Here is a 17,473-nt window from a genome sequence, read left to right as displayed (position 1 = left end):
AATTCCTCCCACCACTCTAGCTCAGGAAGACCCATCAACTTGGTGATGGGCAATCAGGACATTCAGGGGACAGTTAAGCTCCCTTTGTGTGACTGCCTAGAGTATATGCACAAAAAGCCCAACTGTTAGTCTAAACCAGGAGTTGATTCCACAAGCAGGCAGAAGCAAAGAATGGTAAAGCAAGAAAATGCCCACTTTCTAAAAATGGCATTTTCAAACATGCAATTTAAAAACCAACTTCACTAAAATATGTCTTCTTAAATTGTGAGTCCAGGGACCTCAAACTCCAAATCTCTATCTCTTCCCAATTGAAAGTTACAATTGTAGGAGGTTACAAGGCAGCCCCAATGATAACCTATGGGAAAGAAAAGACGTGCAATACTGAAAAATCATAATTAGCAGTATTTCACTATCAGGGCATGTCAAACACACCAGTACCTGTCCAACTTTTCGCATACACTGCACCCGGCCCATGGGGCTACCTTGGGCTTACTGTAAGGGTGCCTTACATGTAGGAAAGGGAAGGTTTGGGCCTGGCAAGTGGGTGCACTTGCTAAGTCGACATGGTAGTTTTAAAGCTGCATTCACAGACACTTAAGTGAGAGGTCTGAGACATGGTTTGAGGGCTATTCATGTGGGTAGCACAATCAGTGCTGCACACCCACTAGTAGCATTTAACTTACAAACCCTGGGCACAGACAGTGGTCTTTAATAGAGACTTACCAGTAAACAAAATATGCCAATCAGGGATAACCAATCATAATAACAATTTACACAGGGAGGACTTGCACTTAAGCACTGATTGGCAGTGGTAAAGTGCCCAGAGTTCTGAAATCATCAAAAACGAAATACAGCACACAGTCAAAAACCAGAGGTCAGAAGCATAAAAGACAAGGGAAAAACATGCCAAAGATGCCAGATCTAACAGTGGCTTTTTCAGGATCCTCACACAGATATCTGAGGAAGATCTTTTCTTCCAGTACCAAAGAAAGGAGACAGACAGTCTGCCTTTGCAAGGTGCCACATGCGAGGTTTGAAAAACACAAATGGAAGGAAGTAGACAGCACTCTTTTCCTTTTTTCCGAAAGACGTATTCTTTAGAAAACCTTGCTGAAGAATTTCCACTTACTTAGGGGGTGGATTCACTGATGACAATTCTACAAGAAGGTAGATTTGGCAGTCAAGAGTACAAATGTTGCCTCTAATTTATCAGCCTGTGCCTCAGCCAACACAAATTATTCAGTGCAGTCAATGTTGAAAGAATTCCAGGGCATATTATCAAGACAGGCGTTAAAATTATCACCGCTTTAGCTGCAGAAAACTGCCGCTAAAACGGCGATAATGGGCTTGATAATATGCTCTACGGAATTCCAATTGAAGCCCATGTTAGATGTGAAGGACATCTAACCTGAGCTTCAATTGGAATTCCATAGAGCATATTATCAAGCCCATTATCGCCGTTTTAGCTGCAGTTTTCTGCCGCTAAAGCGGCGATAATTTTATCGCCTGTCTTGATAATATGCCCCTCCATTCTCTTGTCGTAGCTGCAGGGGCACCCGGCTTCTCAGTGGCAACAAAACTCCATGTATGGATGAGATCCTGGAAGACACTCATGGCCCAACAGAACTTGTGTATGAACCTTTGAGTTGTAGGGTTACAGTTATTTGGATCCCAATCGCAGAAGTTAATGAAAACATCAGCAGAGGACAGCAAGCTGATGGCTTCTGTAAGAGCCCAGTTCTCACACTCTCCATTTGGAAAAAGAAGAGCCTTTGGTGCAGCATGCACCAACAAAAATGCTGCACAATTCTTTTGTGGAAGGAGGCATGGCCAGGGAGCCCCTTCAATTGACAAATCCAAGTGTCTGCCAGCAAGCACTGAGCCCCCTATAGCATGATTATGCCCCATTACATCCATCTTTTCCAGTGGAAAGAAGAAATATTTTTCCTGCAAGAACAGAGGCAGGATGTGAAGGGCCAATAGGACATTCCTCAGTATGGTTATCAAATTCAATTCAATCCTCTATCAGATATCTTTTGATGAGAGACCATCCTGATGGTATGTCAGTTGAAACAGTAGACACCGACAAAAGACATTCAAGATCTTCTGCTGAAGAAAGCATTTATGCGTGTCCCAGACAACGAGAAAGAATTTGGGGTGTTAATTCTATTACATGTTCAGAAAGCTTCTGAAAATCTGAGACTAGTTCTAGATTTGAAAAATGTAAACTTTATTATTGTTTAGGCCTGGGCGGAGTACGTGAGTTCCGCGAAGTGACCAAAAAACTCTGCCGCGCTACGCGGAGTTCCACAAAGCATTAGAGTGCATTTGGTCATGCCGTTCGCATTGATATTCAGCTCCGAGAGTTTGTCCTGCAAAGTAAAACCATCGTGAATGGCACCATGCATAGCGCAAGAGGGAGCTGCTTCTTTTTTTGCCGCTTGAGTAGATTTTCTAATTGAGCAGCAGCTTTCTCAACGCGAAGGGAAGATTTCTCAACCCAAGAGGTCGCAACCATCAAAGACCGCTGGTGTTGAGAAATCCGACCGCCCGCGTTGAGAAACCTCGCCGGGAGGTAGATTTTTTTTACTCACTAGCGCTCACTAAATTGACGTTCTTCTTTTTGGTCTCACTTTGGCCCCATTTATTATCATAAGGTTCTTAGTACCTTCGGTAGGTATCATTCATTCCAGTGGCATCCAGGAATTTCAATGACTGGAATATTGGAATAAGTGATTCTAAATGTCTGCCAAATCTTCAAGAACTATGAATTTCTCACAATTTACAAAAGTTTAGAACTGACAATGGAACAAGATTTGCAATTTATCAGTGCTCAGTTCTGGACGGACCTAGCAAAGTTTTTCTTACTGTCTCCACAAAACAAACTCTAATGCAATGGCTCCATTTGCTTTTGAGGAGGAAGACAGTTTCAGCATGGGAGTGGATCAGGGTTGAAGGGGACAAGGCCTCCATTGTGTGTATCCTTCCTTTGTGCCTTCTAAATCTCCATCCCTAGACCAACCATCTTTTGCATTCTTGCGATTCAATGGCTCAGAATTATGAGTTACTGGAATCAGTAATAAAAACAGATGTGACAGTCCCTGCAGTGTGGCTCAATGAGAACAATTTGGACAGAGGTCTGGGTACAACTTTGCAAGTCATGAAAGCTTATGGTCAGTGGATGAATCGGAAGGAGGAAAAAGCAGTCCAACTAGTACTACATCATTGAGCTTCTTTTTTGAGATATCAGGCAGTCCAAACTAGAACAGACACCATGGTTATCCAGGCATATTTTAATCATCAAGAGGGAACCAAGATCCAGGCCTTGTAGGCTTTAAGTCTGCAGATCTTCTACTGGGCAGAGACCACCAAATGTTTTCTGTCTGCAGCATATTTTCCGGGGAGGGGCAACAGACCAGTGAATCAACTCAGCAGGATCTTTCCATTCAGATTAGTTCACTGTCTCTCACCATCTCCATTTCTTCATACATTCAGATATTCAGTTCTGCGAGATTGGCATGTTTTCAACCATTGATCAAACTTTCTAGTCTTGAATCCTATCTCAAGAGGCATGGGAGAAAATGTTCTGTCTTTCCAGTGGCCAGTGGGTCTTCTCTAGACCTTTCCTCCAATATCTTTAATGCTGAGAGTTCTACAGAACATTTTGATATTAGGAGTAGAAGTACTGTTGGTTGTACCATGTTGTACTTTTTCTGTTTCTCCCATACAGCCCTTAATAAGCAACCATTCAGGCCTTTAGACAGAGCTGAAGTGGAAGCTATTTCTATTTAGATAGTGTGAGATGGATTAAGCCACGCCCTATTTACAACACTAAGTTAGCATAAACAAGATAATTTTTAGCAAGCAAGCTTGTCGTTTCTGCTGCGCTGCACACAACACTGTTGTTATGTGTTATTCATTTTAGAAATGCTGACTCGACTTTGCCTTACAGGATAACAAACTGTTGTTTCACATTCTTAACCGTGAAATGTGCCCTTGGTCTGTACATCATGCAAAGAACGCGTCTGGGTCACTAGAAGGTACAGAGTGTTGTGTTTAGATTGATCGTACCACTTGTTAGACATATCATGCATACAGCTGCCAATATCTGAAGGACAAGCGTCTTTAATATTGCAGAACAGTTTGGTTTTACAATTATTCGAACAGAAGAGCTGATGCATGCTGTGAGAGCTGATCCTTTGATGTGATTCTACTAAGCTGATCTATACGGTATGGGGTCCCCCCTTTTAGCCTAAGAGACCTTCTAATAGTCTAATAATAATGTATTAGATTATAGTGAAAGGAGTGTGGCCGTATACCACTGTCATTAATAGTATGATTGCTCCTTTCATTTTATACCGTATTGTAATAATGCTTATGGTTCTAATCTGTACTGTAAGTCTGCTAGTGTTAGCCAAAGTACTGCATCTTAGGACGCGAGGTTTATAAAATAAACTCTTTAAACTTTACCGTGTCTGTATTATTATGTTGTGGACTAACAAATAAGTACGAACAGGTATTTCGGATTCCCACCACTCCTGAGAAATATCTAAGTCGCTTGTTCTGGTTTGTCTATACATTGGGACCACCTAGCTAGATCTAGGTTAACGAATGGGATACTAAGCTAGTCGGATAAGGGGTTCTGGGTTCTGAGGGGAGTTTTCTGGTACACCACAATTCTCTGAGGTCCTGGTCTCCTGCGCATAGTTCTGTGCAAAAGCAGAATCCCTGCAACATGGCGCACCTAACGTTTGGTCTTAAGATCTGAGACGCTTTAGTAGTACTAGTTTTAGTCCACAACTACCCTCACTCTCGTTTCCGGTAAACTTGAGTGACGGTTTAACCTACCTAGGTTTAGACTAAAGGTTCTATCAAGCTTGAAAATTAAAAAGGTTATATTTTTGAGCCCAAGTGCTGCTGTGAATATCGTTGTTACTCTTTAAGGAGTCCTTATGGCGGTTAATATTCCCGCTCATAGTAGGGTTCCTCTGCGCGCTCATTTGAGGGCGTATGGGGTACCTGATGACGGGATGTCCGTAGTCTTTGTGGTCAGTGCTGATACCACCTACCCGTATGAGTTGTTTTACTCATGGGTGACCTTTGCGGAGGTGGATACAGACGATAATTTGTTCCACGAATATACAGCCTCGGCTGTACCTGCGGCTTATGCCCCATATCGGACTCTGTAAATTCCTATTTCTGCCTGGCAGCATACAATTTGGTTTAATGGCGCCCTCCCCCATGAGGTCGTATCGGCGAGAATGGGCCCGTTGTCGATTGCAGGGGCTACATGGCCGGTACTGGCCGGATATACTCCACACCCACGCTACCTGACGGTGGGAGTGGGTGATTTACGAGCACTACACACAGCCCTGATTACGGTCCATAGGGCTTTAGTGCAGTATGTGTCACGCACAGTTCAGGTGGGAGCACCTGCGGTTGCTGGACACGGGGCGGATCACGCGGTGGTGATTAGCCCTGTTATGGTTAACGTGGTTGTCGGCAAGCGCCCCCTCAGTAAGGATGAATTTCCTTACTGGCTTGCGGAAAAATTTGATCAATTAGAAGCCGTGTTTCCAAACACTACATCTGTGGATAAACACAGGATTCTCACCATTACTTTGCGAAAGACCTGGTCCCTGAACTTGTTGATTGTGACAATTGGGGCAAGGTCTTTGCTGCGACATATTCGAAGTGCTACGGCACTCCGTCTATGGCTGTACTACCCTCCGTCATCAAGAAAGTTCAAGAAAGTCATGGTGCGGAGGCAGCTATTGAGTTGGGATTACGGCTTGTCGACAGTTTCGATGTGATTTGTTCCATGGTAATGGGCAATCTCAAAGGAGATGCCATGCAGTTCCAAGTTGGTAATATGGTGGAGCTTGTGGCTGATGCCGATAAGCCTAGGGAGTTCGCAAAAAGTATTGCGAAAGCCTATAGGATGGTTGGACGTAGTGCCTTAGGTGTGAAACCCACCATCAAAATTCCCAATGTAGTGCAACAAACTAAGGTGAGTTCGTCTACAAAAGACGAAAAGCCCAACTTTCCTAAACAAAGTTGGCGAGCCAAAAACAAGAGAAGCAGCAACAGAAACAGGTTTCTTGTCCTGCCTCACCAGTTCAGTCGTATAGTGAACGCACTTATGTTTTGCACGATCGTACTCGTATTAAGTCACCTGATAGGTTTCAGGTTTCTGAACAACGCTCTCCTCGTTCTTCACAGGAAACATCGACTTCGCACTCTGGTGGTGGAGAGCGTGGAAGAGGACGGGTCACTCAAGGTCGAGACCAGCCCCGCCAGACTGACGGTAAAGGCAAGCAGGAAGACGCTGCCAGACCACGTCCACCGTTTCAGAAAAAGAAAGTTGCTGCTATCTCAGCGAGATATGCCTCAGATGGTCAGGACACAGCTTCGGAACCTGACATGGGCACTAACGCTGCTAGACAGCGCGGCGGAGGTTACAGTAGTGCGGGAAGCATTGCGTCCGTTTCTGGAGGCGACAGCAACTGACATTTATGTGACAGTTGAAACTGCTGATACTCGCGTAGCCCCCCCGGAAAGATTATTTGAAATAGTCCTTAATATTGAGGGTGACATACAACGCAAAATTAAAGTGGTTTTTTGGGATAATCTTACCACCATATATGATATTCTTTTGGCGGAGAAAGATTGGCCTCCGGCTTTCATTTTGGACGCCCCTAGGGGAGAGGAAGTTATACTTCCTTCCTTTGGGCACGCAGTGCCCACGGAGGAGTCTACTAGGTTGGCCGGGGAGTAGGCGCAGGTGCTTGCGCCTGCGTTATATCATAATCAGGTTGGCTGGGATAAATGTTCTCCCAATCACGAGATTCCATTGCGATCCGATCCCCAGCCTCAACCCCAATATCCCATGCGTTGCGAGGCTAGACCTCACGTCGCGTCCATCCTTGAACAATTGGAATATCAAGGAGTGATTGAGACATGTGTGTCACCCATGAATAATCCTTTATTCACTGTAACGAAGCCTGACGGGTCGTACCGCCTAGTTTTGGATTACCGGCATTTAAACTCACATTGCCGGACGTGTGCGGTACAAAATACTCATAGTTCGGCTCTCGTAGATAGTCTTGTGAGAAAACGTTTCAAAACTACGCTCGACTTATCCAATGGCTTTTATTGCCATAATCTGGCCCCTCTTAGTTATGAGTGGACAGCATTCACCTTGGGTGGCAAACAAAAATTGTTCAAGAGGCTCCCGATGGGCTATAAAAACAGCCCTGGAGTTTTTGCCGCTCGCGTGGTCTCTCTCTTGGAGATGGTAGACCCGGAAGCATACTCGTATGTCGATGACATCTATCTGACAGACGACGAGTTGCTTCCACACCTTGCTCGTGTGGATAACATAGTGACTATGTTTGCAGACTTCGGTTACAAGTTTAACTTTAAGAAGTCCCACATTGCTGAATTTACAGTGTTTTTCTTGGGGTACGAACTCAATAATGAAGGTCGAGGCTTGGCACCGCAAATTCCTTGAGAAATGCGCAAACCTTCGTATCCCTACGACACTGAAAAAACTACAATCCTTGCTGGGTTTTCTGAATTTCGGTCGATCCTACATTCCTGATTATGCCCAGCGTATCAAGACGCTTTATGCCTTGATACAACCAACTTATACAAGATCTTGCTGGCTGCCAGAGCACTCGTTGGCATTGTATACTTTGCAAACTGATCTTCTTACAGCTAAATATCTAAAAACTCGTGACAACCACAACAACCTGGTCATTAGAATTGTTCCAGGCGCGGAAGGTTTCACGTACTTAACGTTCAATGAGGGTGACACAGTCCCCATTGCTTACAAATCTCATCTGTACACTTCGGCTGAGCTGCGATTTTCCACTGTTGAAAAAGTCTTGACAGCAGATCAGATGGCGATCCTGAAAGAACGAGCGCTATCCCAGGGAAAACGCATGCTGGTAGTAACACCGTTTCCTGCTCTTGAAGCAGTTACTAAAGCTAGTGTACCAAATTCTAAGGCTTTACATCCAAGGTGGATACAATGGGCAACCTCCTTAGCTTCGCCAGACGTCGAATACATCTTTGACGCGGCGTTGCAGACTCAAGAGAGTTTGGAGTATGAATTCGTTCATCCTGCTCCACAGTCATTGCGCCCCATCGAGGAATACCATTGTGTCATATACACTGACGGGTCGGCGCAACCCGCAACTGGATCAAGGCACGCTTATTCAGCGGCTTGCGCAATTGTAGTCGGTACTTTCGTGAATGGAGAGTTCAAATCTGATGCAGTGCATACGCAGTCATTGGGTGATTGTACCGCGCAACTGCCGGAGCTTCGTGCTCTGGTGCTTGCACTTGAGTTTGCTGATCACAGAGTCACTACTCTTATAGTGAGTGACTCTTACTATTGTGTTCAATCTTACAACGACAATTTACTTTTTTGGATTATGAATGGTTTTCGTGATTCCAAAGGTAGCGCAGTGAAGCATAAAACGCTTTGGGCTCGAGTGTCGGAACTCAAAGGGAGTCTGCCACTTGTGGATGTAATTCACACTCTTGGTCACCAACGAGTTGGTGTCCATGCTGTCGGTAACAGTTTGGCTGACGAGGCAGCTAAAACAGCAGTGGCGACATATTTAGTAGCAGCAGTTACAAGATCAAAATCTAAGATAGATGCAGACATCTTAGCAGCTATAGCTGCTTCAGAGACAGGAATAAACTTCCCTCGAGGTTTCCCTTCTCGATACCATTATCACTTAAGTCCTGATAACGTCCCATTAGTGGGGATTAACGACGTTGGTGATAGATTGATTCCCAACGCGGACTGCAGACCAAATTTGATAACAGCTGCCCACGAAGGTTTTGCGTCTGCGCATGCTGGAGTGTCAGCAACTGTGTCTCTTTTGCAGCAACGTTACTGGTGGTACGGTTTGTATAAACAAGCGCGGGCTTATGTACTTAATTGTGACATTTGCCAGCAGATCAAACCTTCTTCTGTTGCGCGTCCACCTCCAACGCAGCTGCATATATCTAATCAACCACTAGAGTGTGTTTATTTAGATCACTGCGGTCCTTTTACCTCTGATACTGCGTACAAGTACATCTTGGTTGCAGTGGATTCGTGCACACGTTTTCTGTGGGTGTGGCCACAAAGGAGTGCTGATGCCAGGACTGTCATCAAAGCATTGCGTGTCTTTATAGGGAGTTTTGCGTGTGGTACCCTTCACTCTGATCAGGGCCCGGCGTTCGCCTCTAAGGCTTACAAAGAGGCTATGAGAAGTTTGGGGGTCCAAGTCAAATTTTCGTCTCCATACCGGCCTGAGGGCAATAGTGTTGTGGAACGGATGAACCGTGACCTAAAGCAATCGTTGACAGCCAAGGTGTTAGGTACAGGCCGGAACTGGCTTGCCCACTTGTATGACGTCCAACGTGCACTTAATAATCTCCCTAGAAGGTCTCTGGGTGGGCGGACCCCGTACATGATGCTCTTTGGAGTGAGAATGTTTGTTCCGGACCTTGATGGTCTAGACATGGCGGCAGCTGCTGCGCCTTTTGACCTCGATGACCACTGTGCTGTATTACAGAATCTACAAGAAGCAAGAGACACTCTAGCAAAGGAACACGTGCCCTCTACATCTGAAGAAGCGCTCCTGATTCCGGTGGTCGGCTGGCTGCCTCGAGTTGGTGATCTGGTCCGTGAGAAGGTGGAGAACAAGAAGGAGTTTGGCCCCTCTTATCGTGCACCAGTCCCGGTGCTTGGAGTATTGGGTACACGTACAGTTGTTTTACCACCACTTCATGGTCGCAAGGAAAACAGGTACATTTCAATTGAGAATGTCAAGCTACACAGGGTGGCCGATTCTCCATAGTATGACACCTTCGGTTTCCTGCCCATCAATGCTGAGAAACTCTGTTGTGTTGCCACCCTCTATCATCGTGCCTGAAGTTTCCATTGAAATGAATACAGTTTCAGACCTGCCTGTGCCTCCTTCTGCTGGTGGTTTGCCTGGTGATCCGGAGTATGCTTATCCTACAGAAGTCGCTTTGCCCCTATTAAATACAACAACACTTACCCAGTCACATTCTTCCTTTGAAACTGAATCATTGACTTCCACTGTCCCATCCAAAATCTCTATATTTTTTGCCTGGTTCAAGAGACATTTTTTGGTTGCACCTTGGACTTACATCTGGTTGGTGCTAATTTGTATTTTTTTATTCATGACAATTGGCTTTGTGGTAGTGTTTTTTAGACTTATCAACGGACACTACCTGAATGAGCGTTCTACAATTCAATTAATTGATGGAACTTTGGCCCCCCATTCCTCATCACACATCATGAAAAGAGACCAGACGTTTGTGAACATCACCGCCTGGCCTGTACGTGATGGGATTGCTTGGGATGCGGTGAACTTTCAAATTCATGGTCCCACCGAAGTTATTAATGTGCCAACTGTTTTTCGTGTTTCTATGGGTGATGTAGTTAAACAAAACATCCGCTCAGATGATTGGGATGTACAAGCAATAGAAGCACTGTTTTCTGATTTAAAATATTATGCTGCATTTGATGCAGAAGATCTGTATTTAAATACTGCGAACAATGATGAGCAATTTTGTTTTCAACATTATGGCACACATTTCCTACACAGAGCAAATACTTTTCGAAATTTTGTTAATTTCACTCAATGGGAACATTGTCCTGTCCCTATGCCCGGCAGCTCTGCCACTTTATTGAAAAAATTCACATACTTTTCGGATTTTAGTGTGTCAAACCCTGAGTCTTTTTATTTTAAGGTGGAGGTAGAACCCACATCTAAGGTCAGACTGACACACACAAAATTATTATATTCCAAATCCTTTATGGATGAATTGGCTATTGGAGGTTATGACGTATGGAAAGCTACTATCGATCTTAAATCGGTTTGGGGAACTAAACCGTGGCAGGTACAAGGAACTGAAGCTTTGCATCGTGCCTGTCTTATCCCAAACCATATTTTATTTTTAAATTCGTCTATTTTTCAGACCACCTGTTTTGGATTGGCAATATCTAAAAAATTAATTTCCCCCTCGATCCCTGATCTGGGTGCTTATCCTGGTTGGGAAAATCACTCAGATCTGTCCCTTACTATGTTGCAGTCGCTTGTTTCCAATGGCACCTTCAATATTTCGACATTGAATCCTGAGGGTTGGTTGGTATGGAAAACAAGCTCAGATTCCTGTCAACGTTGGTTTCTGGATTTAGCTCCAGGATATACACAACTTAGGGTTGACCCTCGTTTTACATCTTCCCACACAGTGACTACCTACTCTGTAGGTAAATTATGTCAGTCATGGCTGCAACATTCCACGTTGAATTCAGTTAAGCTTCATTTATCACGCTTAAATGACAAAATAGATTTAAATGATTTTATTAAGGGTCCTGCAAATGGCAGGTCTAAACGATGGGCTTATGCTATTTACAATGAAATCTGGAAATTGTCGCAAATTGAAGCTGCTTCTAGATTACGTGCTATTGACCAGGCCAATATGGAAAAAGTATTGGCTGTGATAGATAATAGTATTAATAGGTTGTCTTCTAGAATTTATACATTAGATAATATTGTTTCTTCTGTCGTAGACATTGTGCAAGATGATGTATCTGTGTTGTATCATGGTCAAAATCAGTTGCGTTCAATTATGCAGTTTGCATGGACCTTGCAAATGTTAAAGGCAGGGAAAGTCCCTTGGGATTACATGAATATTTCATCATTGTTCCTTCCGTTTAATTTAACTGAAAAACAGCAGTTCATGTCCATGAAAGATGCAACTTATGCATTGCTGCACATTGAAAAATTAGAACCTTTACCTTTTTCTGTAGCTGAGTTAAATTCAGCCGTGTGGTTAATTCACGGATTAGTCACTTTACCGTTCAGTTTGTTCAAGTTTAGTTCGTGCATGAAACATTATGCCATCGGCAGATATGAACAACTTGGTGATGCGTTTCTGCATGAAGTTTGGTCACTCCCGTTCACTTACAGATGCGTGAGGGATGGCAAGGAAGTTTACTTAAAAGGTGAAGAATGCAATTCCGCTCCTGATCACTCTGTGGTTTGTAGACATATACAATTACATGGTGCTTGCAATATACACGCTCCTAATTTAGCTTGTGTCCTAAAGGGGATTCCAATGCCAGTTATAACGTCTTCTTATAAGTTGTTTGCAAACGGTAGTTATTTGCTTTTAAATAGTGAAGCTTGCTGTGGGATGCTAGTGGGTATTCCTTACATAGTGACTGTTTCACAAAAAGTAGTTTGCTGTAATAACGTCCTTTTCCCACCCCCGCAAAGCCGACTCGATATATCCATCTGGCCAGCGATTCCAACCTTGAACGCAGAGTTCAATAGGATGAGCAGAATAAGGGCTCTTTTGTCTAAAAAAGAGGTTGCGTTGACTTCGTCCCGTGAAACATTTCTTCTTAATGTTGCGAACACACGCACTGAGGTACAAGCTCTTTTAAATACCGACCTCCCCCTCCATTTTGGAACCTTGATTCAAACTATCTTTAATGCTTCGTCTACGACTGGCCTTGTTCATTTTTTTAAAATTGTGGGCTCGGGCCTCGTGGCATCTTTCCAGACTGTTTTTGGTGTGATCCCCGCATTTTTACATTTTTTTTTTTCGAGTGTCTTCGGAGGGTTTCCTTTGCTCCTCGCTTTGGTGGCTGGGATCCTCTTGTTGATTTGCGCACTTCGATATGGCTGCACACCGGGAGTTGCAAGACAGAATGCTGCGCTTGCTCCATCTTCGTAGCCGGATGCTTGATTTCTACGGCACCTTACCACTGGCGGTATAAAGCGTCAAGTATGGATTGTATTTCCGGTTTCCCTTTTTTACGTGTGTGCAACCTGTCTTTCATTGCCTAGATTGTCCCTTCCAATGGGCTCTGGACTTGTGCCTGTCAAACTTGGCGTCACCTGACCCGGATTTTGATGAACTAATGTGTCCCTTAGTGGCTCATGAATTTGATTGTTCTGGTGTCGGTTTATGGCTTTGGGGGCTGCACACGGAGTCCTTGGAAACTGGGATATCGGAGAGGCAGCTATTGATTTCCTTGAAAGGAGTTATATTGAGGAGACTGACAGTTGTCCTATCATGGTGCTGGATGCTCCGATACTTGATGAACATGTGTGTTCCTTTCCCTTGCTCAATTGGATGGCAGATACTTTTGCGGAACGCTCCAATGATTTCCTCTTGGAAGCAGTTGCAACTTATGGTGCATATACCTTCATGGATTGACTGATTGACATTGTCACTCCGGGGTGCATCCAGGAGTGTTAATTTTCTATGAAAGTTTTGCTTATTTTTTTAATATATATCATTTTTTTGAACAATTTTTTTTTTATTATTCTCGGACTTTATACTTACCTTATATGGACTTATAGTTCATGCTCTTGGTTCCGTTCTAAATCACTTGAACTCTGCGTTCTTGATAAGTGTGTCCCTATTGGTTAGTGCTCCGATCATGGGGGGGTGTGAGATGGATTAAGCCACGCCCTATTTACAACACTAAGTTAGCATAAACGAGATCATTTTTAGCAAGCAAGCTTGTCGTTTCTGCTGCGCTGCACACGACACTGTTGTTATGTGTTATTCATTTTAGAAATGCTGACTCGACTTTGCCTTCAGGATAACAAACTGTTGTTTCACATTCTTAACCGTGAAATGTGCCCTTGGTCTGTACATCATGCAAAGAACGCGTCTGGGTCACTAGAAGGTACATAGTGTTGTGTTTAGATTGATCGTACCACTTGTTAGACATATCATGCATACAGCTGCCAATATCTGAAGGACAAGCGTCTTTAATATTGCAGAACAGTTTGGTTTTACATTAATTCGAACAGAAGAGCTGATGCATGCTGTGAGAGCTGATCCTTTGACGTGATTCTACTAAGCTGATCTATACGGTATGGGGTCCCCCCTTTTAGCCTAAGAGACCTTCTAATAGTCTAATAATAATGTATTAGATTATAGTGAAAGGAGTGTGGCCGTATACCACTGTCATTAATAGTATGATTGCTCCTTTCATTTTATATGGTATTGTAATAATGCTTATGGTTCTGATCTGTACTGTAAGTCTGCTAGTGTTAGCCAAAGTACTGCATCTTAGGATGCGAGGTTTATAAAATAAACTCTTTAAACTTTACCGTGTCTGCATTATTATGTTGTGGACTAACAAATAAGTACGAACAGGTATTTCGGATTCCCACCACTCCTGAGAAATATCTAAGTCGCTTGTTCTGGTTTGTCTATACATTGGGACCACCTAGCTAGATCTAGGTTAACAAATGGGATACTAAGCTGGTTGGATAAGGGGTTCTGGGTTCTGAGGGGAGTTTTCTGGTACACCACAATTCTCTGAGGTCCTGGTCTCCTGTGCATAGTTCTGTACAAAAGCAGAATCCCTGCAACAATAGTAGGTTACTGAAAAGCTTTTACTTAAAAAGAATGGTAATACATTGGGGTGTTCCTTTATAGGATTTACTGTTGGCACAATCTGCACCTTTCAAACCTTTAATGCTATCAGATTTAAAATTCCTTGCATATAAGGTATTGTTCTTAGCAGCTATTTTTTTAGGAAGGAGAATAGGAAAGTTGGGGGATCTTTTCAGATTGCAGACAAATATTTCAGGACAAGGTTGTATTACGTCAAAGACTGAGTTTTGTTCCTACGTTTCTATCATCTTTTCATCGTTCTCAGGACCGTGCGCTACTTGTGATTTTTCCATCCCCATCATCCCCTAAAGAACATTTGCATATGCTAGATGTTCCCTAAGCCTTTCCTGTCCATCTCTCTAGGGCAGCATCTTTCAGAAAGATACATAATCTCTGACACTTTTTGAATACCATCAAAAGATTTGGATCCATCTCCATCACTTTTCAGCAGAACGTGCGTGAAGCAAACAATAATTTTTTCTTTTCAGCAAATGGTAAGATAACTTTTGGATCAGGCTCGGAGTAGAGCTACATAATTTATAGCAACATCCTGGGCGGTGTTTAAAAGGGTCTTAATAGATGATATGTGTAATATTGCTACATGAATATCCCCCCACACATTTATGAACCATTATAATTTGCAGGTAGGTGACAATACATCATCAAATTTTGGATCATGTGTCTTGAATTCAATTTATAATCAAGAATAGAAGTCAATTAACTTCCATTTTTTGGGGGGAAATAATTATGGGGTCAATTTGTATAACGGGCGGATCGTCACTGCCTGTATGGCGGTGGCGATCCACCTGCCATTTCCCACCACCCGCCTACCATTTCCCCCCGCCATATTATGATGGGTTTCAGCCGGTCCGACAGGCAACCAGGCGGAAAAGGGCTCTAATATGATGGTGGTGTCTGCAAGACACCACCATCCATATTAGGATGTTGTTGGAGATCATTCTTTGCTTCTGGGGGGCCTTTGCGGGCCCTCAGGGTGTTGGGGGTGTGCGGGGTGCACATGGGGGTACCTATGGTACCCCCTGCATCTGCATTTGCATGTACACGTTGTGCATGCAAATGCATGACATTCATTTCTGACATTACAGCGGGTGCTGCTGACAGCGCCGCCCGCTGCACTGTTAGGAATGCGGGATACGCCCACCAGTGTGGTGGGGGCATCCTAATGCATGCGGCGGGACCACCGCACCTATGGCGGGCGGTCCCAAAGTCCACCCGCCATTGTAATAGAGCCCTAAGTTATCGAACCTGCATTTAAAGTTTTTTGTGAATTCGCTAGATGTTGAATATCTCTGCTTGGGTAGAAATCCTTACTTATGGATGGGAACAAAACAGAGGGACAAGTGGGTATTGATCCAGTTATGTATCCGTAATCTGAGTTACTTTGTATTATGGTATTTTTCATAGTAATCCCGATTTCCCTGTTGCCCTTTTCCAGCAGAACTATGATATGTGTGAAATCTGGTATTATTTTGAACCCATGAAGTGGAACTCCACATAGGATAGGTGAAAATATCTCCAGTTGTATTTCTTAGAAGAAACTCCAGCCACCATCTTCAACTGCTCATCATCACTGACCATCACAGTTTCCTCACCAACAATATAAATTCTATATCAGAACCCATTCCAAGGAAAGAAAGTTTGCCATGGAGACTGGGTATCCATGGATACACATCTCCCAGTCTAGATGAAACACAGATAAAGAGTTTGCACATTACCATTTATCTCCTCCTTTTAACAAAGCAAAGGCTTTTCCCCACTACCATGATATGATTAAAATTCCAGATACAGCCATCATCCAATTTGGCCGCCCCTTTAAAACCTTCAGTTACCTGGTAAGTTTTGCTAAAGTGAGACGGTCTTCTGATACTCTTGCAGCTTATGAGCATGGGCTTGGTTGCCTTGCGACTATAATACTACTCTTTTCTTTCACCCTGTAGATGTCCTTTTTTTCCTTGGTTTTTTCTATTATCTCACCAGGCCTCACTATGCCTTTACAATAGTCTCTCACCCAAGGAGGATCAATCACAGTGTGAGGCCTTTTCTTCAGCAATATAAAGGGACTCACCCCCTGGTAGAATGTGGAGTGAAACTATACTCCTCAACTTGCCTGAACCAAATTCTTTCCATCACCCTTAACAATCTGAATGGCTTTCTTCAATATTCTATTGAACTTCTCAACCTTTCCATTTGTTTCTGGATGATATAAGGCACACCTTTTATGAGATATACCCAGAAACACCTCCATTTCCTTTAGAAGTCAGTTGCAACCCATTATCCATATTAATAGTCCTGGGATTGCCATCTCTTGCAAACACCTCAGTTAAGAATCTGATGACTGTGGACATGTTAATCTCACTTGTCACCCCCAACTCAGGCCACCTGGAATGCATGTCTATAAGTGCAAACAAATATTTGGAGGTACTTCTCACATTGATGGGTCCTACAATGTCCAACCCAACTTCCTCCCAAATATCACTGGGTATGTCCTGACTCTGGACAAGCCATGGGAGACGTCCTAACCTTCAGGTTCTTGTCACTCATCCTGCACTCACCACAATCTCTCACAATTCCCTCCACTACAAGGGAAATTCAAGGCCACCAATACACATATCTGAGTCTTTATTTCGTTTTACTAATACCCTGATGACCTTAATGAGTTAATCAGTAAATACCTTTTTCCACTTTGATCACATTAAAGGCAGTTCCTCAGGAGTGGATAGAAAGAAGAGATGTGGTGAAACATGTTGCATTGTGAAGAGTGGAAAATGAACTGAGAGAAGAACAAAGAAAAGAAGAAGGTACAAGGAGACAAAACACAAGCAGAAGACACCAAAAATAAAGTTCATTCCAAGGAAGGATAGTTCATCAGGGAGACTGGGTATCCGTGGTGGCTCCTCCGCTAAGTTGGATGAGCCTCACCCCACTGCTTTTTGCTGTGTAAAAAATTGAAAAATAAGTTGATAATAACTCAATGTTATTATCATTTTAT

General features: G+C 43.4%; 1 protein-coding gene across 1 annotated transcript in view; it reads right to left on the bottom strand.

The window, feature by feature from the left end:
- Window positions 1-17,473, bottom strand: part of LOC146785925 (uncharacterized) — a 239,863-nt gene that overhangs the window by 74,984 nt on the left and 147,406 nt on the right. The window lies entirely within an intron of this gene.

This window comes from Triturus cristatus, chromosome 11 (genome assembly GCF_964204655.1).
Source record: "Triturus cristatus chromosome 11, aTriCri1.1, whole genome shotgun sequence".
Lineage (NCBI taxonomy): Eukaryota > Metazoa > Chordata > Amphibia > Caudata > Salamandridae > Triturus > Triturus cristatus.
This window is presented reverse-complemented; position numbering and strand designations above follow the sequence as displayed.